The sequence below is a fragment of the Wyeomyia smithii genome, chromosome 1, assembly GCF_029784165.1.
Source record: "Wyeomyia smithii strain HCP4-BCI-WySm-NY-G18 chromosome 1, ASM2978416v1, whole genome shotgun sequence".
Classification (NCBI taxonomy): domain Eukaryota; kingdom Metazoa; phylum Arthropoda; class Insecta; order Diptera; family Culicidae; genus Wyeomyia; species Wyeomyia smithii.
The window spans coordinates 70,071,467-70,098,756 of NC_073694.1; the positions used below are offsets into that span (position 1 = coordinate 70,071,467).

Consider the following 27,290-nt stretch of genomic DNA (forward strand, 5'->3'; position numbering starts at 1 on the left):
ACACGATCTGGGGCAGCTCGGACACCAACACCAGGGGTGAGTACCTACTTGAATACCTTACTTCTAACGATGTCAATGTATGTAATGTAGGGAATAACCCCACGTTTATCAACGCTATCAGACAGGAGGTCCTTGATCTCACTCTGTGTAGCGCCTCTATTTCTGAAAGGATTAAAAATTGGCATGTCTCCGATGAAACTAGTTTGTCGGACCACAGACACATCGTTTTTAATATAGAGGCTAACCCTCTGAAAAGAGAGCTGTTCAGAAATTCTAAGAGTACAGATTGGGAATCCTTTAAGGAACACCTGATCGATTCACGAACTTTCAGTTACAGCAACATTCGAAATTCAGTTGACCTGAATTCGGCAGCAAATGATCTACAAAACAGAATCATGGATGACGCTAACTGTCCACTAACACAGCGGTCAGTATGCCGTGACGTACCCTGGTGGAATGATCAACTTAGTGACCTTCGTCGGGAAACTAGGCGGTTGTTCAACAGGGCAAAAGTCACGTCTAACTGGTACGACTACAGGGTGTCCCTCACTAAGTACAACGCCGAGCTACGCAAGGCTAAACGGAAATCCAGAGTTAGTTTCTGTGAAAGAATCCAAACTCTGCCGGAAGCTACGCGGCTCCAAAAGGCGATGTCCAAAGACCATACTAACGGTTTAGGACAAGTGAGGAAAGAGGATGGATGCCTCACTGTCACTACCAAGGAAACGCTGGAGGTTCTTATGAACACTCACTTTCCTGGATCGACAGAGACCGAAGAACTGAATAGTGATGGGTCGCGGCAGGACAATTCGAGACATATGGCGTCTCGGGAGTCCATCCTGCTGGCCCGTCGACTGTTCACGGAAGCTTCAATAGGTTGGGCTCAAAGCTCATTCGACCCTATGAAGTCTCCTGGTCCAGACGGCATACTACCCATCTTTCTACAAAAATCGGCCGCAGTTATCATGTCCGAACTCATCAACCTCTTCAGAGCCAGCTTTATTCTGGGCCATATTCCGGATAACTGGCTGAAGGTGAAGGTAGTGTTTATCCCCAAAGTTGGAAGAAAGGACAAAACCCTACCTAAAACTTTCAGACCCATAAGTCTGACTTCATCGCTTCTCAAGTTGATGGAGAAAATAATGGATAAATATATTCGTGATGAGTTTCTTAAAGACTCCCCGCTGAACAGGAACCAACATGCCTATCAAAGCGGCAAGTCAACAGAAACTGCTCTTCACAGCTTAGTGACGTTGATTGAAAAGTCCCTGAGTTATCAGGAGACGGCGCTATGTGCCTTTCTTGATATTGGAGGGGCCTTCGATAACACGTCCTTTGCATCAATTGATACGGCTCTTTCTCATAAGGGAATCGACCAAACTTCAAGAAACTGGATACACGCGATGCTCTCTAGCAGAGTGATCACAGCAAAGATGACTAGAACAAGATACCTGACTCTTGCAGAATTCATCGGACATGATTGTCGCTGCGCATGAGCAAAAGACGAACTAATTTATACACTGTTAAGATGATGTATGCTTAACGTCAAAATCAACTGATGACAAGGCCAAGACATGACTGCTGAAAGGTGAAACAATTTTTTCAGTATCCATGAGGACGACTGTACGGTGCTGCCATCCGAAAAATGATAATAATGTGGACGAATGTTTAGTTCTCAAACATGGAACTTTCCGAAAGAATCTAGAATTATCGGCGCATCATTTGAAATTAAGCGTTCCATCAGAAATTCCTAATAACCGCTATGAGCACGCTCTACAGCCAAGTTTTACACTCTTGCCGAGGTTAATAAAGCAAAAATCGGGTGAACCGGTTAACTTGACCGTATGCACAATGGTTCTAAAACCTGGGTTGCGACATATCAAACTTTAAGTTTTGGTAGAATGGGACCTGAAAATAAATATAACCTCTCAATATAACCCCCCCCCCCCTAGGACCAACATGGATATTCCATATAGAGTGATTGAAACAAACCGCTCTATGTGGAACAATGGAGGGCCTAATCTTCCCCCTGGCATCTTCAGTTTTTATACGGACGGCTCGAAAATGGGATCCCTAACGGGATCTGGTATATACGAACCCGGTATCAGGGAAACGTTTTCCCTGGGAAAATGGCCCACCGTTTTTCAAGCAGAGGTAGATGCCATATATATCTGCGCAAAAATATGTCTGCCACGCAACTACAGACATGCGAAAATCGGTATATTCTCGGACAGTCAGGCAGCACTACTAGCACTTAAGTCCGTCAAATGCGCTTCCAAACTTGTTTGGGAATGCATTGAAACTCTACGGGAACTTTCCCGACAGAATTCAGTTTTTCTGTTTTGGGTGCCCGGACACTGGGGAGTCGAGGGTAATGAACACGCTGACTACCTAGCAAGACAGGGATCAGCTCAGCGGTTTATTGGCCCCGAGCCGTTTCTTGGTACGTTCATTTCCGCTATCAAAAGCGAACTACTAACTTGGGAAAGGCTAGAAATAGTATCCCAATGGCAACAGGCACAGGGTTGTAGACAAGCTAAACAGTTTATCTATCCGAACCCTGGAATCGCCAGAAAGCTACTTAGTCTAAATCGTAGTGACCTACGGATAATCACGGGACTCATCATCGGACACTGTCCCGCTTTTTATCATTCAAAGAAAATCGGCGTAGTGTTGAACGACACCTGCCGATTCTGCAAATCTGAACCAGAGAGTTCAGAGCATTTGCTTTGCTCTTGCGAAGCTCTTGCTTCCTCTAGGTACAACTTCTTAGGAAGTTACCTTTTAACTCCATACCAAGTATGGAGCTCCAATCCCAAGCAGGTCATTAGTTTCATCAACTATGTTGTACCTAATTGGGGTACAGGTTTACAACAACACAGTTCTACTCCATCAATGAGTACGAACAATCCGTAACCTGTGCACAGCAATCGGGGCCCGCCACAAAAGACAATCAGCAAGAATGTCGCAGTGGCATTTCAGCACCCAGTGCCCTTCAGGCATACAGAGATAACTACACACACTGTTGTGCAAGCGTTATTTATAGACTGAAAGGAATGTCTCATCACACACAGAAGAGTCAGCTGATGCTGATAACTCATATAGACCTGTGTGATCGAGACCAAAGTCAGTCTGCGTCGTGCTTGCAATCTGTATCACATTTCTAGTCCGCTTATTTTTCGCTTGCCCTGATGCCCATACTGTCTGCTTAAAGAACTTGATATTTTATTGTTGTGCAAAGGATTGCCACTCGCAATATTAGAGCGACCGATCGGACATCGTTTGTTTTTTTACGCTTTTCGATTTAGATTGCATCCAAGTTGCTACCTTTAAACATACCAGAGACTGTCAAAAGATGAAAACAAACTGAAATCAGTTGACCGTAACTGTCTCGTAAATTGCCTTAATAATGGATGATTGTATTAATTTTTACGAATGATGATGAAACGAAGGTGTATAGAATGAACATTGCATAAAAGTGAAATGTATCCTTGATCACGCAAAAGCGCTAAAAAATATCAACCATGATCATGATAGCAATGAGTTTTTACACTCAATAAAACAATTAATTTTCTTTAGAAACGCCAAACACAGACATCGCGATGCTACGCTACGAAGTTTACTGTCATTTTACATAGGTAGAATAAGCATTTTCAGTCATTGTTTTTATAAACTTTTTATAAAATCTGTGAACCAAAAAATTGGGAATATATCTGGATGTTCGACTAGAGGTCTTTCAATAAGTTCAAAGATCCAACAAAACTTACTGTAGCTCAGTAAATATTCAAGAGATCTTGTTTCTTGTGTAGAAAGTCGATTATTTCGCGAAAACAGATTACGCAAAGCTCTATGCAATCATTTTTTCGGCTAAAATTGTTTTCACAGAGTCGCTTACATCGTCGTCAATTCTTGTGGTATACAATTGAGGTTCTGAAAAAGTTTTTGAACCCTCTGTTACACATGTTTCATCATCCATCAAAATATGTACACGGGTCATTCCATACGAAGTGTACATACCACTTGGACACGACCACCACAGATTTTGCTCAAAGTTGGGGGGATTAATCATCTACTGTCTCTTTGGAAAAATCCCAATTTTGGTGTCGATTGGAATACCCCCCGCTCTGAGGGACCCCCTGTTTATTGCAAAGTCACGCATTTTTTCTTCAAAATCTCTTTTTTCTTTTTCTTACAATTCATAGACGTAAGATGTCCGAAAAATACTGACAGATGATTTTTGAAGAAAATAAACCGAGGAATCCAAAAAAAATATAAAAATATTTTTCGGCAAATGCAGCCATTTTAAATTTGGATAGAAAAAGCATTTTCAGTCATTGTTTTTATAAACTTTTTATAAAATTTGTGAGACAAAAAATTGGGATTATTTCAGGATGTTCGACTAGAGGTCTTTCATTAAGTTCAAGGACTCAACAAAACTTACTGTAGCTCAGTAAATATTCAAGAGATCTTGTTTCTTGCGTAGAAGTCGATTAGTCCGCGAAAACAGATTACGCAAAGCTCTATGCAATTATTTTTTCGGCTCAAATTGTTTTCACTGAGTCGCTTACATCGTCGCCAATTCCTGTGGTATACAAATGAGGTTCTGAAAAAGCTTTTGAATCCTCTGTTACATATGTTTCATCATCCATCAAAATATGTACTCCTAATTGGTTTCTTAAGAATCCGATCGTACAGCTTACTGGTCCTGTGGCATCTTGTTCTTTATTATAATTGTTTTGTTTCATGTGTACGTCTTCATGTTGTTCGAACGAATAGTGTTTCCCGAAGTTGTGGATGACGGATTTCATATTTGCCGAATGAACACCGAGACATTTAGCAATTTATTCATAAAATATCATAATATCCTTCTCTCGGATCTATGTGCCCAATATTTTAACTTCGATAGGCGACATCTCGAAAAGAAAAGAAATATCACTTGTAAACTGTAAACAATTCGCGTTGTATCGAACTAATGATTGTTATTGTTCTAGTCACCTGATCAATTACAGTAAGGTCTTTTTACACGGTTTTTTTTACGCGAGTTGCTTTTCTTAATTACTCAAAAACGGTACAAGATATCGACCTCATTTCAATCACGTTTTCCGTTTCAGGCCACTAGGTACCAAGTATCAATTTTACTTTTATTTAAACTAGTTGTAAACAAGACAGATTAATATCGCAATTAATGTGGCAATGTGTTAGACAGTTCATCAAATATTCAATTCCCCGTATAAAATTTTCATCGTACATCGAAACTAGGGAAATACTTTGGCCGCGTTCAACGGGATCAAACCACGCAGCGTTCATGTACAATTGCAACAACGCTTTCCTCCTTCAACTTTTCCGAGAGTTCTCGTGTGTAATCTTCTTGTCCGACTTCCCGAAAAGCGGCAAACGAAAATCCATCCGTCGTCCCCGTCTGCCGGTGATTCCATTGAATTAGACATCTTTGCGGCAAAACGGGACACACGTGTAAGTCGAGAAGTGACTACATAATCTGCTTGCACAAGCCATTGAATGGTTCGTGCAGCGGAGAAAGATTCACCGAAGGAAGGAGAGAAGTTAAAAAGATGAGAAGCTGAGCTGCAGGGTAGAATCTATAGCGGATTTGTGAAGGAATCATTCGCACAACCACCCACACCCAGCCAGGCGCTCGTACGAGCGGTACGGCAGTAACAAGGATGGAGAGTTTTTTTCCGGGCCGGGAGATCACGTTCAAGATAAACGTATTAAAGAAACAAAATTAAATTTTTATTCAATATGTAGCACAAGGATGAACAATTGGAAAGGCTCGTGAAAGGAAGCGCCATTGACTGCCAGGTTTCAGTGGATAGAAAATAGACTGTGAAAGCCCCCGCGCCGTTTCCGTCCGAGTTGGGAACAGATTCCTCGAACTCGAACGTAGAGCCAAATACCGTTTGATTCGAAGCCACAGGTGGTCACCGACGGAATGTGACGCGCGAAAAACTTTCAACCACAGTCGTGTATTTAGTTTTTTTCTCATTCACCCCAACCGAGTCACATTTCTCTGATTAAAGCAACAACTTTTCGCTCCCCATTCCGGAGTTACGATTTGTTTCCTCGCACTTGTTTGTTTAATCTTCCCTTTCTCTAATTATGTTTCACTTTTCTTTTGCGAAAGATTGTGTGATCGTTTCCAAAAAAAAAAAAAAAATGCTTTGGGATTGTTTGCAAAAAAATCTACAATGCAGACAGTGGTGAACTAATAGGGGGATTTGAATGGGTTCTGTCCACATGCAATTCATTTTTTCTCTGCATTTTGTTTGAGACACTATCGCTTGCAATGTTGTGCATTTTTTGCACGAAACTTTTGTCGTGATTTGTTGCCGTTCCTGCTTAATCTGTAATTTCTACCAGATTGTGTAGCACCCTCGTCCACCTGTGCAAGTGCTGCAGGGAAGCGGGACAAAACTTAGATCATAATTATCATTTCGTCAGAGCAGCTCGAGAAACGTTTGCCTGCAGGATGAACGCAGCGTCTGCGTTATGCTTGCAAGTTTTGCATTCGGGTTTTTTTCCCTTAGGTGAAATTAGTGAGATCTTTGTTTTCTTACAAATATTTACTTAAAAAAAAAACGACTGTTTCGTAATATAAAATGTCACAGAATAAGAAACTGTTTGTGAACGTCAGTAATATTGAACAAAAGTTTAATTGAAGTTTTGAACCGAATAAGAAAGGGGTGAATAATGAATTTGTCCTTAATATACTAAGCAATTAAATGCGATTTCGACGACATGTTGAAGTAAGTGTATTCCCAAGATCCCTACCCATTAGACTTGAACGGGCTTCCATATCGCGTTACGAGCTTCTCTACGGTAGATACATTTAATGACCCGTTTCTCTGTGGCGTGATTCTTCCGGCTGCCACCTAGCTCCAGCAGAATGGCGAATAGTTTTGCCTAATGAATACCTGGATAATTATTTATCGTACGCTGGACCAGCTTCTCGGTTGACCGGTTTAAACTGGATACATCTGGCGTACGTACGACGTTCGCATCGGGAGCCCTACAACTTGCAGGCTGCAAGGATGGGATTATGCCGCGTGGTAGAAACTTCCACCACGAATGATTAGGCTAGGGAATACTCTCTTCTCGTGCTTCGGGGTGTCATTTTCAATGGACTGGAAAATAAAAACGCCCATTCTAACCGGTGATGACCGGTACGTACGACAAATCAGTGCTCACAGAATCCAGAAGGTTGGTGGTGACGAAAGAAGATGGCTAGAGAATGAAGTCACGTGCACTCGTTTAAGAAATTCTATCGTTTCGACGTGTTCAAATTAGAGTTCTTTTGTGGTACAGCGTGAAGAAGGTCAATCATAATAGTGTAAAAGAAAAGCTCTTGGCACAGGATGAGTACGATGCTAATTATCACTGGCCATTCGTACGAATAGCAGTGATGCCAAAGATGCTACGTCAAATTACCGTCAAAATTTGTTTTATCATGTTAGTGTCGTATGTAAACTTCAAGAAAATACACTTCTTTTTGTTGAATTCTTTTAAATTATCATTGAAATTTTTAACCATTACCAAATATCATTGTATTAAAAAATCCTTGGGCAACCACGACCAACTGGATACAATGTGTTTGTAGTAGTTTCTAAACAGATGTTTGCGTTTGAATGCACTCTCGAATGGTGGCTTAGGACGGAAAGAAATATAAAATTTACGAGTTTAATAAGGCGTTGCTTACCAATTAGTGTAACGTGGCTCACACGATGGTAGGTCATAGCTAGGTTAGGAGAATCTGAAAAAGATGAAGAAAACCATTATAAACTAAAACTTAATAAAGGAGTGCTTGATAGTTTTGACATGTTTATTTATAACGACGAAAATTTATAACGACGGTTTATAAGTCCATTGTAAAATCAACATATTTTTTGTTAATATCCGAGAAATGCCGAACAGTTCAAAGGTATGTTAAAATGCGTTTAACAAGGATCAATTAGTTAATTAAAATACAATAAAATTTTGCAGCTCGAAACCTACCTAACATTACGAATACTACAAGGTATACAGCTCTAGGGTTGTATCAAATGGTGACGTGGGACTAAATACTGTAATTACTGTAATTTCAGACACAATAAATTCGTTTGTTCAGTGATTTTGGTATTTTAATTCTCACCCTCCCTTCATTTTTTTCAGAAATATATTTGATTACACTCGAAAGAACTTCATTTACCCTTGGTGATGTAATGCCTGAAGTGTTTTTTTTTGTGCTCAAACAACATTTAACAATTACAACAAAGTTTGTTACATTTGCCAACAATCACATTCACTGTACTACGATGACAGCTAATATAAGTATATTATTTTTTTTTGTTAAGTTAAAAATAAAAAAATCAAACAATGTTGAAATATATAAAAAAAAGATTCTGAATAAATCTTAGTAAATTGACAAAAAATTCGTAAGCACTCGCCGGATCTTACTCTTCTATAAAGCACACGGGGCGAAATGGGCACCCCTCTTTTATGCGAAACTACGCATTTTTTATTACAATATGGTATGTGGAACTCTTCCGTAGTTACTACAGTATCTCTTTATGTAGAGCAAAAGAGGTTTGTCTGTTGAAAATATGGAAATATATTGAAAAAATCAACTTGGTTCCCGGATGTTAGAAAAATTATTATTTTTGCGCACTACAAAATAAGCTTTTACGGTCGTCTAAATGGCTCAATCAAGTAAGAAGACACATCAATATGACGTATGGGTCGTACCCCAAATTTCACCATCATTGAAGTTTTGATTTTAAGCTATAACTAGCTGACCCGGCAAACTTCGTCCCGCCCATTCTTGTGTTTAATTGAATAATTTCAAATATTCCAAATTCATTGATTTCTTTTCTTGCGATGTGTTTATTAGGGTGGGGAATCGTCATATGCAAAAAAAAAGAAACTTGATAGCAGAAACCCAGAACCAAGTTTTTTTTTTCATTCTATTTGGAGCCTTGCCTTCAGTACATCACCTCTATTCCGGAAATACTTATATTGGGTGGTATTCAGTTATTTTCGTTGTTTTCCAGAAACTGAAAGTGGTCATCTTCGAATTCAAAATGGTGTCCAGGGTCAATGCTTGGCTTCTATACATTATTTCGATTACGGAAATATTCATATGTAGTAGTATTCGGCTATTTCCCAGAAGTTGCCATCTTACAATTCAAAATGGTGTCTGAGGTCAATTTTTAGCTTCATGCATCATTCTGGTTGAAGAAACACTCATATTGGGTGGTATTTGGTCACTTCAGGTTATTTTCCAGAAACCGTAAGTCACCATTCTGGATTTTAAAATGGCATTTGGAGACAATTTCTGGCCCTGAGCGTATTTCTGGTTCAAGAAACACCCATAATAGGTGTTATTTGGTCATTTTCGGCTGTTTTCCAGAAACCGGATGTCACCATCTTAGAATTCAAAATGGTGTCTGTGGTCGATTCTAACTCCTGTGTATCATTCTGGTATCGAAGCATATTCTATTGGATGAAAATCGGCCATTTTTGGCTGTTTTACAGAAACCGGAGAAAATGGTATTTGGAGACAATTTCTGGCCTCTGAGCGTCATTCTTGTTGAAGAAACACCCATATTGGGTGGTATTTGGTCATTCTCGGCAGTTTCCCCCGGAAGTCGTCATCTTACAATTCACAATGTTGCCTGAGTGAACAACAATGTTGTCGATTTGTGGCTTCAGTGCATCATAACAATCCTGGAAATACTCATATTGAGTGTTATTTGGTCATTTGCCACTGTTGTTTTGGAACCGGAAGTCGCCATATTGGATTTTAAAATGGCATTTGGAGACAATTTCTGGCCTCTGCGCGTCATTCTGGTCAAAGAAACACCCATATTAGGTGGTATTTGGTCATTTTCGTCTCTTTTCCAGTCACCAGAAGTCGCCATTTTACAATTCAAAATGTTGTCTGAGGTCGATTTGTGGCTTCAGTGCATCATAACAATTCCGGAAATACCCATATTTGGTCATTTGCCGCTGTTTTTCAGAAACCGGAAGTCGCCATCTTGAATTTCAAAATGGCATTTGGAGACATTTTCTGGCCTTTGAACGTCATTCTGGTTAAAAAAAAAAACACCCATATTAGGTGGTATTTGGTCATTTTCGGCAGTTTTCCAGTCACCGGAAGTCGCCATTTTACAACTGAAAATGTTGTCGGAGGTCGATTTGTGGTTTCAGTGCATCATCACGATTTCGGAAATACCCATATTGGGTGGTATTTGGTCATATCTCGCTGTTTTTCAGAAACCGGAAGTCGCCATCTTGGATTTCAAAATGGTATTCAGAGACAATTTCTGGCCTCTGGTCGTCATTCTGATTAAAGAAACACCCATATTGGGTGGTATTTGGTCATTTTCGTCTTTTTTCCAGTCACCGGAAGTCGCCATCTTACAATTCAAAATGTTGTCTGAGGTCGGTTTGTGGCTTCAATGCATCATAACAATCCCTGGAACACCTATATTTGGTCATTTTCCGCTGTTTTTCAGAAACCGGAAGTCGCCATCTTGGATTTCAAAATGATATTTGGAGACATTTTCCGGATAGAAACCGGAAGTTTCCATCTTAAATTTAACAATGGCGTCTGGAGTCGAAAATTGTTCTTGCTCTCAAAAACCTACACATATCAAATTTGGTTCCATTTGCTTGATTATTCCTCGTGATGTGCAGAAATTTGTGTGGAACCCCTTCTTTCAGAAGAAGGAGGGACGTCGAAACATTATAGACATCTTTGTTACCCCTAAAAATATTCATCTGCCGAATTTGGTTCCATTTATTTGGTTAGTTCTCGAGATGGGCAGAAATTTGTGTTTCATTTGTTTGAAACCCTTCCCTCACATAAGAGGGAGGGGTGACGAACCACATACTTATTACCTTTAAAAACATTTACATGCCAAATTTGGTTCTATTTGGTGGATTGGTTTTCGAGCTGTGCGAAATTTGTGTTTCTTTTGCATGGGACCCCTCTTTTTTAAAAGAGGGAGGGGTGTGAAACTGTTATGGATAAATTTGATACCCCTAAAAACATCCACCTGCCAAATTTGGTTCCATTTACTTGGTTAGTTCTTGAGATGTGCAGAAATTAGTGTTTCATTTGTATGGGACCCCTCCCTTCCAGAAGAGGGAGGGGTCTCGAACTATCTTAGTCACCTTTCTCGGCTCCTAAAACCCCTATATACAAAAATTCACGCCGATCGGTTCAGTAATTTCCAAGCCTATATGGAACAGACAGACAGACAGACAGACAGACAGACAGAGCTGCATTTATATATGTATAGATTAGTATTAAAATCTCATGTTAACTTTAACTAATTCGATAGGGGCGAAATGGTCACCTTTAGGTGGGGTAAAATGAGCACACCTTGTCATATAAACTTACCTGAAATGAATCTTAGTAGACTTGTGAGTTTGTTTGTTTCCATCGTCAGTGTTTGTTTACAGTGATGGTGCGAACATATATTAGAAAATCTTTGAGACCGAATCGTTCAGAAAAAGGGACTGCAGACAGAATTGGCCACCATAAGGCGCGACGGGACATTCACAAAACAAGCCGCCAAGTATCACGGCATTGGCCCATTAGTTGTACTTCTACATAGTTTTAAGATATGTTCTATAAGAGTGCTCATTATACCCCGTGGGTGCTCATTATGCCCCAGTGGGGTGCTCATTGGGCCCCATATACATATACTCTACAGTACTGTTGTTTTACCAGCATGTTTTCTTTCAAGACATCAGTTTCTATTACGCTCTAACAGCAGGTTTAGAAATTGTTCAACAAAAGGGGTTGATTCAAACTTTTCGAAAAATCTTTACCTTCGAGACATCAAATTAGTCTAGGTTCATGGAAGCAAACATAAATTGTCTATTGGAACGGGCAGAATCTGTCAATTTTTTTTGGATATTGATACAGAGAATATCACAGGGAATGGTTGGTTTCTACTCATGTCGTCTGTGCTGGGAATGCTTGCATGTGATTGGTTTATTGTTCGCGTAAATTTGTCCTCGACACTTTTTATCGATTTTACCGCTTTGCAATGGAAAAATAATGATAACTAGCTTACATTACAAAATTGTTCAACATTCTATCTATCCAACTACATATTGGTTATTGTTATCTGTCATGAGGTTAAGCTGTTATTATCGTTTGAAATCTGACGCAACATTTGCCAGTTTCATTTTGAATTTTACAGAATGCATACCAGTATAGAAAACAAAGACGTAGTCCCACGTCAAAAACGCGTTTGCATTCTAAGACCGAAAAAGGTGTAACAAAGGTTTCAACAGGAGTTTCATGTCAGAAAATAAGTAGAAGTTACTTGTTTGCGGTGTGTTATTTTGTCAAGCTTCATGAAAAACTGCAGCAATGCTGTGATCCAATGTTTTAAACAATGCACTGCGAAGAGCTAAACATTGTATGTAAAGACGATAATGAATTTTTTCCAGGTAATTACCAGGAAAAGTCGGCTTGCTTCAAAAGGCTTCGCAACTCATACAATATTGAGCAGTTATTTTTCAAGAAATAACTAGAAATAATAGGTAGTTTTTGTCTTTATTGTGGTTGGTAGTCGGCTGAGTGCAATGTAATTCATTGTTTCCTTTTCAGATACCAGCAAATCCGTTGAACAAATCAAACACAGCACGCGCATTTCCACTGTTTGGAAATACTTCTCAGCAAGGGGATGCTGGAGCGATTTATGAACATGAAATAATTATTTCCTTTTGTTATTTTACTCGTTATTCATGCTGTGGCGTAGCCAGAAATTATTTCTAATGTCGTTTTCGTTTTTGCGGTGTAGCTACCCCGCGGACTACACTTTGTCCTATCACTGTTTTTTTTTTTACATTTTCCGGACTATCCCGGACTACCCTTTTTCTGTCCCGGACAGTCCGCGCAAGAAACAGAGTGCAGTTTTGGAGACACCAACACATTCACACGTATGTGTCAAAACCAAAAAAAAAAGGTGTCAAAATCGGTTTGCTTTGATTATCGTTCTTCGCGTGTCAAACATCAGGTAGAATTTTATTTATCTGATTTTGTTGTTTTGTCAAATGCGATAAAAGACAATGGCGATAATGACCAAAACAAAAGTGACAGTTACCTCTGGTTTTACGCACACCATTGCAACTGCTCGGAAAGTGTTTTTTTTCAGCTGCAAAGCGTAGTCCGGGACGGGATAGTCCTGCCGTAAAAACGAATTCGACATAAGGAGAAATGGGGTAAAATTTTGAGAAGTAAATATAAGTAAATTAGACATTAATTATGTTTACTTGTTCCACGTCCTAAACATGTCGGAAGGGATATACTTACTTTACTTTACTTTTTTGGCTAACGGACCGTTCACCGGTCTAAGGCCGAACGAATTAGAGATGTCCAGCTTCTTCTGTCCTGGGCAGCCGTTCTCCAGTCTCCTCGTACACCAGCAGATCGCGCATCTTCTTCCACCGCGCACATCCTCTGCGTGCGAGGCCTACCACGGAGTCGACGAAGAGGCCCCTGATTCTTTACTGAAGATAGTTTTGGCGGCTCTCTCGTCAGGCATTCTGGCCACATGTCCAGCTCACTGAAGCCTGCCCCGCTGTATTACCTTCACTATATCAGGTACACAAACATACCTGGTATAACTCGTGATTCATGCGTCTGCGCCACACTCTATCTTCCAATTTACCGCAAAGTATCGATCGAAGATGCACGATCTGTTGGACGCACGATCTGCTGGTGTACGAGGAGACTGGAGAACGGCTGCCCAAGACAAAAGAAACATTGCTAATTCGTTCGGCCGTAGACCGGTGAACGGTCCGTTAGCCAACAAAGTAAAAGTAAATTAAAGTAATCGATCGCAGAACTTTACGCTCAAAAACTCCGAGCTGATCGACGAGTGTTTCCTACAGCGTCCATGCTTCATGTCCGTAAAGGGCCACCGGGAGTATCAGCGTCCTATACAGCGCAAGTTTTGTGCGAGTTTGCTAACTAGAAGACTTTAGCTGGTTACGTAGTCCGTAGAAGGCGCTGTTCGCAGCTGCAACTCGTCGTTTCACTTCACGGCTTATATCGTTGTCACATGTCACAAGCGTACCAAGATAAACGACTTCGTCAACCACTTTAAATCGGTGTCCATCTATCTCCACCTTAGCACCAACACCACGGGAACTCCCACGCTCCCTGCCAGCTACCATGTACTTCGTTTTGACAGAGTTAATGACAAGTCCCAATCTCACTGCTTCCCACTTAAAAGGTACGAAGGCTTCCTCTACGGCCCTACGGTTGATACCGATGATGTCGTTCGCAAAACCAAGAAGCATGTGAGATTTCGTGATGATTGTACCGTTTTTTATTTTTTTTAAGGGGGGGATTTGTGAGTAGCTCAATCATTCCACGTCATACGCAAATGCTAATCCGCAATAACGAGAAATTAAACAAACTTACCAGATATAACTATTATCGCACACCAATTGGAATTCTTAGCGCCTCAAGATCTTTCAAATGAAGTATTGTGTGAAAAAATGTTTGAGTTTTCTTTTCCATTATGTCGTCTACGAAACTCCTCCGCACTGAGAGTTTCATCTGATATTTAGCTTTGTTTTGAGCTGGTTTATCGAAATTTGCGTTTAACAACAGCAACAACAACAACAACAATATTGCACGTTATTCTGTAGGAATAATAGCGGTCTTGATCAACTAAATTAGTTGAGAGAATTCGTTATCGATATTGTTTATTGTACATTTTGTCAATAGTGTAGAATGTGCAGAATAAGTTCAATGATACACCGTGCCCCAATGCTGAGTCGAGAAAATTTCCAGCTAGAAAATATCCTCGACAATACATTGTTCCGACTTTCATTTTGCACCCCTCTCTCAGAACGTTGCCGTAAGACTTAATTCTACGTCAAAACGTTCGCGATCAGATCTGCCGTAATGCGGATCTTATCTTTTGATACCGTCGTGCGGGGCTTCTTTCGGCATGCGGGGCATACTTGGGATATTTTAATTTTATTTTGTTTCTCGGCAAAACTACCTCTTCAACTTATACGTTATCTTGTATATGTTGAATTGATGAAACAATGCATTTTGCACCATATTGTATAAACTGTTCTTAAAAACCACTCGTTCGTGTGCTTGTCAGAGCACGACTAATCTCGTACGTCTATAGCGGGCCCAAATTGCTGCCTTGTGGAACTCCTGACATAACTATTGAGTTCGAGACGGCTGATTCAACTTTCAAACAAATTTTACGGTCAGTAAGGTATGACCTAAACCAGCATACGGATTCCGAACTCATACCATTTATCCAGCAGTATCCCATTGTCCACTCTATCGAACGCAGCTTTCAGGCCTAAGTAAATAGCATCGGTTTGAAAACCACAGTTCATGGTTTGCACACAACGTGAGACGAACTGCATTAAATGTGTGGCTACTGATCGGTGCTCGGTGTCAATTGTATTTACCACTTTTTCAATTTGTTAATGTTTCGTGTGCTTGAACATATTCACTAAAATATTTTATCATTATAGGTAAGATACCTTCTGGACTATGATCGAATTAAAGCTCTTCACACGACAAGCACTATTTTCTGCCAAACCATAACGGGTGGCAAAAAAGTAGTGCAAAAGTTGGTATAAATCATTTAGTTTATGTTAACATAATTTTATACCTAAACCTATTTTATAACATAATGGGCGAAATCCAGATCCCATATCGTGCGCTAGCGTCTAAATTTGCCCTGAACGAATTGTCATACAGTATTTTGATTTCACAAGGGAACCCATTGTTCGAATCCGCGATTGAATGAAAAACACTTTTCTAATTAATAGATTTTGAATTAAACAATGGTAAAAGTCTATTAAAGTTTTTCAAAATCATTGATTCTTTGAGTTTTCTTCATTCTATTTGCAGCAACAAACTAAGAAAAATCGTAGTAATTACGGAGAGGCTGTAATTTGCGTCGTTGTCCTCAAAGCAGATGGGATCAAATAAAGCTCAAATAATCAATCAACCGGTTGGTAAATGGCTGGGCACGTGTCACCCCATTGTGGTCATTCACCTCTGTCCAGCAACTCCCATCCCAACCTGCACGAGGTGCCGACCGGGATACGAGTTACCTTAGCGGAGATCAGGTAACCAACCCCCGGTGGAAACTATGGTCGTATGCTGACTGATAAGGGGATCGTGCGCGACTGTATTCCCATGTTAGGGGCGGCGTACAAGAGCGTCTGACTCGGGCGGCGGGCGGCTGAATTACGAAAGGCGGTGCCTTGCCAGCTATATCTAAGACGTCAGCCCCGTTGCGGGATTAGATATCGCAACCCTGGTAAGGCAGCATACCGAATGTAACATACTACGAACAATCCAGATATAAATACGGAACGAAATTATCGGCATGAATCTAGGTGAACGAAAAAGGACAACGATTATTGGAATGTAAGGACTCTACTCGAACCGGTACGTCGGTAGGTATCCTGGCTAGAGAGCTGCAGAAGGTGAATGTGGAGGTTGCTGCCATACAGGAGGTGAGGGGTTCTCCCGAAAACGGGTGAATGTGAATCCCGGGCAGTAGATCCTATTGCGGGCATTTCATTTAAGTACCACATCTACTACTGTGGCGGCGTGGTGAAAGCAGAAAGGGGAGTCGATTTCGTGCTCATAGAGAAACAGATGATGCGTGTCATTAGATGGAGGCCGATGCGTATTGAGAACTAAGGGCAAATTTTTCAACTACTGCGTGATAAATGTGTACGCACCGACCAACGATAAACCCGAGACTTGTCAATTTCGCTGCAGCCAGAGGTATGGCTATCTGTAGCACTTATTTTGCATGCCGGAACGTACGTAAGCACACCTGGAGGAACTCAAATGGACAGGCCTGCTCTCAGATCGACCGTGTTCTGATTGATGGTCGACACTTTTCAGACGCTACAGACGTTAGCGCGTTTAGAGGACCAAGTGTTGCCTCGGATCATTATTTATCGTGTATCGTGCTTTACATCGGATCATGCTGAGAGTGTGGTCCGATGAAGAATTACCCTCTGACTGGTTGGAGGGTCTCATATGTCCGATCTATAAGAAAGGTCACCGCCTGGATTGTAGTAATTATCGGAGTATAACCCTTCTCAACACCGTTTAAAAAAATTTTCAGCCGTATTCTGTTCTATAGACTTCTATAGGCCGTTGTCGGAGACCTTAGTTGGCGATTACCAATGTGGTTTTCGAAGGGGACGCTCTACTATGGACCAAATGTCCACCTTGCGACAGATCTTCGATAAATTTCGAGAATTCAACTAGCAGACTCACCATCTGTTCATTGACTTTGGGGCAGCGAACGATACAGTTAAGAGAAATGGGTTATTTCGAATTATGCTCGGACATGGTTTCCCAACAAATGTAATTCGCCTGATACGTGTCACCCTTCAAGGCTCTACATCATACGTCAGGATAGCCGGTGAGATATCGGACTCCTTCGTGACGTTAGATGGTTTGAAGCAGGGAGCCGGGCTGTCAAACTTATTGATCAACATTGCATTCAAGGGTGCTATACGGAGGGCTGGCGTGCAAAGAAGCGGCATCATCATTGCGAAGTCTCACATGCTTCTAGGTTTTGCGGACGATATCGACATAATTGGTATTAACCGTAGAGCAATGGAAGAGGCCTTTGGACCTCTCAGGAGGAAGGCTGCGAGAAAAGGGCTCATCATCAACTCCAACGACAATACGACACTAATTTAGAAAAAATTGATTCAGCTAATTTTAAGAAAAATGAGTGAGTTTCAAAGCTTCCGAAACACGTTTCTTTTGAAACCTTTTTAAAACACATATTTAATCATTAGTTGAGTATTTTCAAGACCCCGTTCATTTGACACCAGTTTTGTTTAAATTGGTTGTGTAGTTTCTGAGATAAAAAAGTTTCGTAATATTCACATTTTGAAACACGGTGCCTAAACTAAAAATCCGATTACAATGAAATTCAATAAGGTGTTCTAGACCTTTCATTTGAAACTGATTTCGTGAAAATCGGTCTAACCATCTCTGAGAAAAGTGAGTGAGTTTAAGCAGGCTTTGGTATAGGCTTTGCTTTTATAACGTGACTTCACATTTTTTTAAATAACGGACAAAGTTACCAACCGATCACATTAAAATTCAATAACAACTTATGGGACTACTAGACCTTTCGTTCGAGACTAGTTTTGTGAAAATCGGTCTAGCCATCTCTGAGAAAAATGACTGAGTTTAAAGCAAACATTTCTTTTCATAACTTTTGAACCGTATGTTTAATTATTATGAAATTTATGAGTTAAGGGTTCTGGAGATAGCCCGTTCATTTGACATCAGTTTTGTTTAAATAGGTTGTGTAGTTTTTAAGATATTAATGTTCCGTGATTCTTACATTATGATACATAACCTGTAAGCTAAAAATCCGATTACGATGAAATTCAATAGCAACCTATGGGGCAACTAGACCTTTCATTTGCAATTAATTTCATGGAAATCGATCCAGCCATCCCTGAGAAATGTGAGTGAGAAAAAAAAAGTTGCACACACACACATACACACATACATACATACATACAGAAAATGCTCAGGTCGTCGAACTGAGTCGAGTGATATACGACATTCGGCCGTTTGAAGCACTTTCATACCTTTAGTTTTTGCAGTGATTGCTATACCTTTCTGGGAGAAAGGCAAAAACTGGGATTTGAGTCAGGCCTACTTAGATTGAATCTTATTTGACGAATAGGACACAAACGGTTAGGTTTAAGGGGAACCTTTCTGTAAAGTGACATCTGGAGTTCCACAAGGCTCCCGTTTAGGCCCTTTGTTCTTCATTTTATTTGTTAATGACGTCACCCTTGTGTTGAATCGTCTCAAATTATTGATATATGCCGATGACACGAAATTGTACATGGAAAGAAAAATAAAAAATGCAATATCATATCCTACACTAGAAAAAAAAATCCTGAACATTTCAGTTGCACTCTTGGACAGCAAACTGTAGAAAGGTGTTATTTAATTAGAGATTAAGGAGTGATTATGGATTCTAAGTTAACATTCATTGATCTCTACAATACCATCAACAATAGAGCCAACAGTATGCTAAGTTTAATAAAATATTTCAGTTACCATTTCGTAGACCCGTACACTATAAGAACTCTCTTTGTTGCATATGTTAGATCTATTTTAGAATACTGTAGTGTCGTTAGGTCGCCTCATTGAGACGTCCATTCTTATAGAATCGAATCCGTACAAAAACAGTTTTTGTTATATGCACTAAGAAAACTAGGTTGGAATTCATTTCCTCTCCCTTGTTTTGAATCGGGTTGCTGCTTATTAATATAGAAACGCTTGAAAAAAGAAGAGAAATTGCTTCGGTAACTCTTGTTAACGATTTAGTTTCACAACGCATATATTCGGAAAATTTGCTAGAAAAACTCGACTTCTATGCTCCCTATAATCGCATATCAGTCCCACCTTAATTTTCATCATGTTGAGAAAACAACGCGTAAAGCTTTTTCTTTTTTTTTCTTTCTTAAGTTTTTTCAGTTGTAGAGCGTGGTTTATTCCCATATTTTCGACATAATATAATGAGATAGAGATTTACCATATCTTCTCTATAAAAACGACAAGAATACAGGTGGGACTGGTATGCTATTATGGGCAGTACACGCTCATTAAGAACGCGAAAAAATTTTGTATTAAATTCTTATAGAGCAGAATATGCCATGGCCGGGCCAGTAAATTGTATTATGAGTCTTTTTAATAAATATTGTGAAGTTATTGATTTAACAAGGTCACGAAATGCTCTGAAATGGAACACTAGAATTACATAGCTAGGTTTGTGACGTTAGCAATAGTTTTTAGATGTAGTCTACTATGATTGACGCAAATAAACAAACAAACAAAGCGTTGTAAATTTTATTTTTGCTGAAAACTCATTTATTCTCAAACCCAATTAGAATCTTCAACGCAGCAATGTAAAACATCAGTTGGAGTACATGTTATGAGTAACCATTCAAATAAATATTGAAATCTTTCAAAATTGATTTTCTCAGTTCGATGCAAATGTTAAATCGGTCAAGTTGAAAAATTACGCGGTTAATATCTATGAGAAGCTATAGATCTTCATTGTGCAATGTAAAAACTTATTTCAATGATGTTTTGTTTCGAGATAAAATGTAGCTGGCAGCTCTGCCGAATAAGAAACGTTACGATCGGAGAACTAATATAGATTAATATACATTTAAATTGCTCAATTAAAACAATATAGATTCAAACTACTCAAAGTCTGATGTAGGTGTACAAACACAAACTAAAATTCTAACTGTAAAATTGGTTTTTAATGTGTTTTTTTATTGTGCACATTCTTCTTTTCTAGAGGTTCAATGAAGCGTCAAGGTTGGTGGTGAGAACCCATACATTAAAAATCTGAGCGAAACAAAAGCAGAAGAGTAAATGAAACTCAACCAGCCGATAATACATGCGACCTGCCAATTTTGTCAGATTCTGTGTAGACCTTTGTTCGAATCTCTTCAAACTCACGCAAGCGATGATAAATCTAGAAGGTAAGTGAAAATAAAAAGATGAAAATTTTAAGCTATCTATGCAAACAACTTCAATAAGCAGAAACCTTACTTGTAACGATTTTTAACAAAAAAAACTTTGAACTATTTTTGTTATGATTTCTTGATTAGTAAGGCAACATTTCGAATCAAGAAAAAAAATTGCGTTATTAATTTTAGGTTTTATTTCCGTTGATGAAATTACTAGATTTCAAAACATTTTAACTCTACTCTGATCTCTTTTCAGTTGAAAAATAAATTTTAACTCTTCGTCCTGTTATTGGAGCGATTGAACTCCTTCATTTGTTCGCCTTTGTATTCAATACACACTTAAACTGGCATTTCTAATCACTAATCATAAATTAAAGATAAAGCGTATTCACCCATTTTTATATGTTTAATTATGTAAATGACCCCCTGTAATAAGGTAATAAGTCTCTCTCTAGTGTAGTTGGTAGTTGGAAAGGTTCAAAATTGTTCATTTCTATACTTTTACTGAATATGATTCCTATATTCTTACCGAATTTAGCCTTCTATCTTTAAACCATGAAGTCGTTTATTTTTGTTTGCGCTGTTCGATTACCATTTTTTATAAAATTTACACTAATGCCGTCAGAACACTACATATTTATTTGATGACAGCGTATTGAAGAACGTTTCCTTTTGATTTATTTTGATGTAAGTCACTGAAGCAAGTTGCACAATCTTTTGAAATAAGACTGCATGTGGTTTATGAAGCTCATAATTTACGATATTTTTGAATCAATCCAGTAAAACAGAGAGAAAGATCACATTTTTAGTACCTCATTTTCTTACGAAAAAAAAAAAAGTTCAAAGTATGTCTGTTGGATTGGAATGGAATAATTTTCATGAATGAAAATGTACAGAAACTTTACCAAATGGCTATAGCTGAGTATTAACTGTTCACTGAGTATTGAACTGTTCACTGTAAAAATATGACATTATAATTATTTATTTATTATTATTTCTATAAAACGTGGCTTTCGTTTTGATTGTTTAAAGTAAAACACTTCTATTTGACATTAGAGAACCCAGAATCCCTTTCCGAAATTTCAAATAATTTATTCATTTTTAATAAAAAAGGTTGAATGAATATAGTTACGTAATACAGGTCGGACCCGATTATCCGGGGGCTCGATTAACCGGGGCTCGATTATCCGGAGTATTTTTTTTCTGTATTTCCATAACGTACTTTTGTCTTCCGGGTCAATGGGAGGTTCGGGGTTGTTCATAATTATAGCGGTACAAGCCCAGTTTCGCTTAGGCAGTTCGTTTTTGGCAGCTTTCTCGTCGTTCCTTCAACCAATTCTTACTCAATAACATCCAAAAGCAAGGTATTATGATTTTTTGTTGCCAATGAGGACAACCGCTATTGGTAAGCCGGTTTCGGATTTATGGCAGGAACATATCCCTGTAGTATAATGGCCATGATCATTGCAGTACTCAGAACCACAAGCAGGCCTGTCCCGCTTCTGTTCCGGATACTCTCGGATTATTAAATCAAAACTCATCAAGCGGAATCAATAACGACTTGAAATCCGCAAAGTAGTTTTTTATGCGGATTTTTTAATCAACGCGGTTTTTTACGCGGATTTATGAATTAACGCGAAATTTTTGAATTAACGCGTTTTTTTACGCGATACCGCGCTAATTCAAAAAAATTTTCGCGAATTTTCGAATTAACGTGGGTTTGGAACCAGAAACGTTTAAGTGTTTATCTAGTAAAAGACTTAGTCAAAAAAATACCCACCGCCCTTCGAAAGATCCGGAATGACCGTCAAAGAGGACAATTTAAAATACTGGTTCTAGTGCGTCTCGGTTTTTTTTAAAGCCCTTCTTGTTACTTTACGCGGATTTTTTAATTAACGTGGTTTTTTTACGCGGATTTTTTAACTAACGCGGATTTTTGAATTAGCGCGGTTTTTTTAGGCGGATTTTCGAATTAGGCCGGTTTTGTTTACGAAGTACGTATCCCCCGCGTAAAAAAGAACCTGACTGTATATTAAAAATTTAAATAAATAAAAATGGCTCGATTATCCGGAAGTTTCGATTATACGAAGCGAAATGTTTTTCAAAACTCCGGATAATCGAGTCCGACCTGTATCATAACAAGATTTATTTATTATAATTTGTATATGATGTTCACTAAGCAAGTCGATGATTTCTATAGAAATAATCTAGATGGATTTCAATTGAATTCAATTCAATCAATTGAAATATTTCTTGAAATGTTTCAGCATGGTAGAATGTCAACTTGAAAAGTTCACACTCTATACACGATTTCGATGTGAAAGTTTTGTTGATCTTTCCAAAGAATAATGCGAGTAGAAATTACTAGAAGAACATTTTTTTACTTGTAGGAAACAACTTACTTCACTTTGAAGAAACCACTTGTAGAATTCTCGGAACACTCTTTTTAAGCTTTCTGCGAGATTAATATGTATTACGATAAGCTAATATAGTTTGAATGATTATTCTAAATCATAAACATCCTTAATGTACGCGTTCTAGAGCCAAAAAAACTGATAAAAAATTCGTTTCCACTCGAAATATTAATCATTAAAAATTATGTTTACTTATTACATCTTATGTGTCGGTAACCAAAAATACCTTCCAACGGAAAAACAAACATCCTGCCTGTGAAAAAAACTAAAATTTAATTTTCAACCAAAAAACCTACTAATTCGGTGTTATTTAGAAATATGTCATGTAGAAACAAAACATTTAATAGTTTTTTAAAACACGAAAAGCGTGTTTTAATTCTTACCCGGATACTATTCGGTGACAGTTGCTCCCGGTATTCCCTCAGGATGCGTAAATCTACCGCTGCCGACGACACCACCTTCGTTACCCGCGGGTCTGTGCAGCAGGTTAAGCTGATAATTCTATCTTCCTGCCGCAACTACAACCGTTCTATGTATCTATCGATAATGCAGACACACTTGACTGGCAATAGCGCGCACCGATCGAACCAAACACTTGGCAGTATTTTTTTCCTCTACTCTCTACTCACTAGTATGCGCTAAAGTGCAAACGAGCAAACACGCCAACCGACATCGCAACGTGGACAAACAGACGGAGTAAAGTTTTCCTTCCGGGGTTTCCACCACCCATTTGCCGACCCGGCCGCTCTGGCTGCTGGGAAAATTGAGTTTCTTGTTTCCACACTTTGTTAAGTCTCTAAGTAGCGCTCGATGAAAATAAGCTTCCGACTAGTGCTTGAGAGGGGACAATCCAACGATCCGACCGATCGGTTTGAATAAGTTTTCAGTTGAGCGTTTTCATTCTAACACCGAGAGCCTGATCAGGCAGGAGCACTCGCCAGATTTCCAACCGCTTTAAATCACGTCAACTATCGAACTGATGCTGCATAGTTCCGTTCAGTACCATTACAGGATCCAGCGCGCCAGCCAGGATGCTGGAAAATTCTGGCGGGATGACGGGTTGTGGTTGACGATGGGAGGGATAGAAGCAACGGACGATTGCCCGTTCCCGCCCCACTCTGTTTTCCTCCGGTGTCGTTTTTCCCGGAAGAGGGGGAACAGAAGCCAGCTAGGACGAGATTCGTTCCTCGTTCGGTGCAATGTTTATCGCCGTAGTATTATTGCTTTTAATGTTGCTGGTGGTGCGAAGACACCCCTGAGGGGGAGATTTTCCGGGAAGGGTATCCGGCGACAGTCAATCGCGGTGGCTGAAGGTGCCGACGAAGCTGCACAGGTGGTTGCGATGAAATACGTAGATATCCGACCAGCAGCTAGCTGTTGCTTCGGGCTAGAGAGGGTAGGACAACTTGAGAGTGTGTGTTAAGAATTTTGAATTTATACACACAAACATTTTTATAAGTATCACTTATATCAGCTCAATATTAATACTTTGTTGAAACTATAAACAACGATTTTTTTTTAAATTTAATGAGTGTTTTTTTTTTAATTAACGGCAATGTTTCATGTGGTTGTAGCAAAAAAAAAATGTAATTTTGCTGGCAGTGGAAATTTGACAGTTCGAGCTAGTTCCAATTCCACTAGCCTAATGCATCCAAGCCAATGTTTGAGCTGGTTTCGGCTGTTTTTGTCTCCGTGTTTCGTGGTGTATGTCGTCATCGGGCCCCCAAAAGCAAGCACGTTTGGTTAATTTTAAAACAGGAAACAGCGAACACGGTGTGCTAAACCGGTCGCTTCTCGTTAGTCAACCCGGGTTGAAGTCAGGCTGGGGTTGTGATTGGATGGGTGGGAAGGGACGGACGGCCACCGGAAAGGGATAGCCAGATCTTGGACGAACCGGTGCACACTTGTTGAGCGCAAGTGAGAAGCAACTAGTGTGCACTTTCCCCTAAATTGTTCCCGTTCGGGTTCGGGTGCCGGGTGGAATTTGCGCAAAGATTTTTCTCGACATCGCGTAGTCGGCGGAGGGGAAATTGATGACGTCTAGTCGGAAAGTGTGTAACACTATGGCTGGCTCTTTCTCACCTGTTGCACCTGTTGTATTGTAGCCTAGCCGAAGCTTAGATTGAATTTTTAGGTTTGACTGTTTGCAAAAGTTCGTTAGATAAAAGAAATGCAAAGCACGAAGGAAACAAAATCGAATTTTGTTAGTAATATAGCAAAGATTGTGCAGTTTAAAAAGAAACTTACATTTAAATTTGTTAAATGAACCAAGTCATGCATTTGTATTTCAGTTATTAATGATATATTTGTATAACAATAATTAAATTAATATCACAAAGATTAGTTTCGAAGTAGACAGTTTACGGCGTCGGCGGCTATCAATCAATCAATCAGACAATCGGCGGCTATTTTTTTGCAACGGAATAATCGGTAATAAAATTTTAAAAGTCAAGAAATATAATAATCAACATTTATTAAAACTAGAAAATTGGAAACAGTCAAAACAAATAAAAAACGAGGTAAAACTTTTAACCGTCAAGAAACCAAACAGAACACGAAAAAGGCAAAAACCCAAAAGACAAGAAAACAAAAATTGAACAGATCCTATATGATGAAATGTTTATTTTTGAATTTTACAAATGTTGCATTAGTATTTTACGTTTTGTCTATTGTATTTTCTATTTTGTATTTCGTGTTTTGCATTTGATGTTCATGCTTGCGTTTTATCAAAATGCTTCGGTCTAAAGTCTAAGGTCTAAAGTCTAAAGTCTAAAGTCTAAAGTCTAAAGTCTAAAGTCTTAAGTCTAAAGCCTAAAGTCTAATGTCTAAAGTCTAAAGTCTAAAGTCTAAAATCTAAAGTCTAAAGTCTGAAGTCCAAAGTCTAAAGTCTAAAGTCCAAAGTCTTAAGTCTAAAGTCTCAGGTCTAAAGTTTAAAGTCTAAAGTCTAATGTCTAAAGTCTAAAGTCTAAAGTCTAAAGTCTAAAATCTAAAGTCTAATGTCTAAAGTCCAAAGTCTAAAGTCTAAAGTCTAAAGTCTAAAGTCTAAAGTCTTAAGTTTAAAGTCTGAAGTCTAAAGTCTAATGTCTGAAGTCTGAAGTCTTAAGTTGAAAGTCTAAAGTCTTAACTCTTAATTCTAAAGTTTAAAGTCTTAATTCTAAAGTTTAAAGTCTAAAACTTAAATTCTAGAGTCGAAAGTCTCAAGACTAAAGTCTAAAGTCTAAAGTCTGAAGTCTAAAATCTGACGGCTAAAAATTAAAGTCTAAAGTCTAAAGTCTAACGTCTAAGGTCTCAAGGCTAAAGGCTTAAGTCTAAAGTCTAAAGTCTAAAGTCTAAAGTCTAAAGTCTAAAATCTAAAGTCTAGAGTCTAAAGTCTAAAGTCTAAAGTCTAAAGTCTAAAGTCTAAAGTCTAAAGTCTTAAGTCTTAAGTCTAAAGTTTAAAGTATAAAGTCCGAAGTCTAAAGTTTAAAGCCTACAGTTGAAAGTCTAAAGTCTAAAGTTTAAAGGCTACAGTCTAAAGTCTAAGGCCTATAGTACAAAGTCTAAAGTCTAAGGTCTAGAGTCTAAAGTCTAAAGTCTAAAGTCTGAAGTCTAAAGTTCAAAGTCTCAAGTCTAAAGTCTTAAGTCCAAAGTCTAAAGTCTAAAGTCTAAAGTCTAAAGTCTAAAGTCTAAAGTCTAAAGTCTAAAGTCTAAAGTCTAAAGTCTCAAGTCTTAAGTCTAAGGCCTAAAGTCTAAAGTTCAAAGTCCTAAGTCTAAGGTCTAGTGTCTGAAGTCTATAGTATAACGTCTGAAGTTTAAATTCTAAAGTCTAGAGTCTAAAGTCTAAAGTCTAAAGTCTAAAGTTTAACGTCTAATGTTTTTAGTATAAGGCTAAAAGTCTAAAGTCTAAAGTCTAAAGTCAAGTCTAAAGTCTAAAGTCCAAAGTTTAAAGTCTAAAATCTAAAGTCTAAAGTCTAAAGTCTGAAGTTTCAAGTCTGAAGTCTAAAGTCTAAAGTCTAAACTCTTAAGTTTAAAGTCTAAAGTCAAAAGTCTAAAATCCAAATTCTTAAGTCTAAAGTCTACAGTTGAAAGTCTAGTCTTAATTCTAAAGTTAAAAGTCTAAAGTCTAAAGTCTAAAGTTTAAAGTTTAAATTCTATAGTTTAAAGTTTAAAGTCTAAAGTCTAAAGTTTAAGGTCTAAAGTCTAAAGTCTAAATTCTGAGAGAGCTTCGTAACCGCAAGGTTACAGAGTCCGCTTTGATAAGCGAGTGATCGTGGGTTCGAATCTTAGTAGAATCAGGCCATTTGGTTGTCAAAGGACTTTAACATGGGTTCATTTTCA

General features: G+C 38.8%; 1 long non-coding RNA gene across 1 annotated transcript in view; it reads right to left on the minus strand.

The window, feature by feature from the left end:
• LOC129717586 (uncharacterized) overlaps positions 1-24,347 on the minus strand; it is an 80,659-nt gene extending 56,312 nt beyond the window's left edge. Inside the window, exons 1-2 of the long non-coding RNA XR_008726711.1 lie at positions 23,357-24,347; positions 7,715-7,768 (exon numbers count right to left, since the gene is read on the minus strand). This is a non-coding gene — a long non-coding RNA (uncharacterized LOC129717586). The remainder of the gene's footprint in view (positions 1-7,714; positions 7,769-23,356) is intronic.
• Between the last annotated feature and the right edge of the window lie 2,943 nt (positions 24,348-27,290).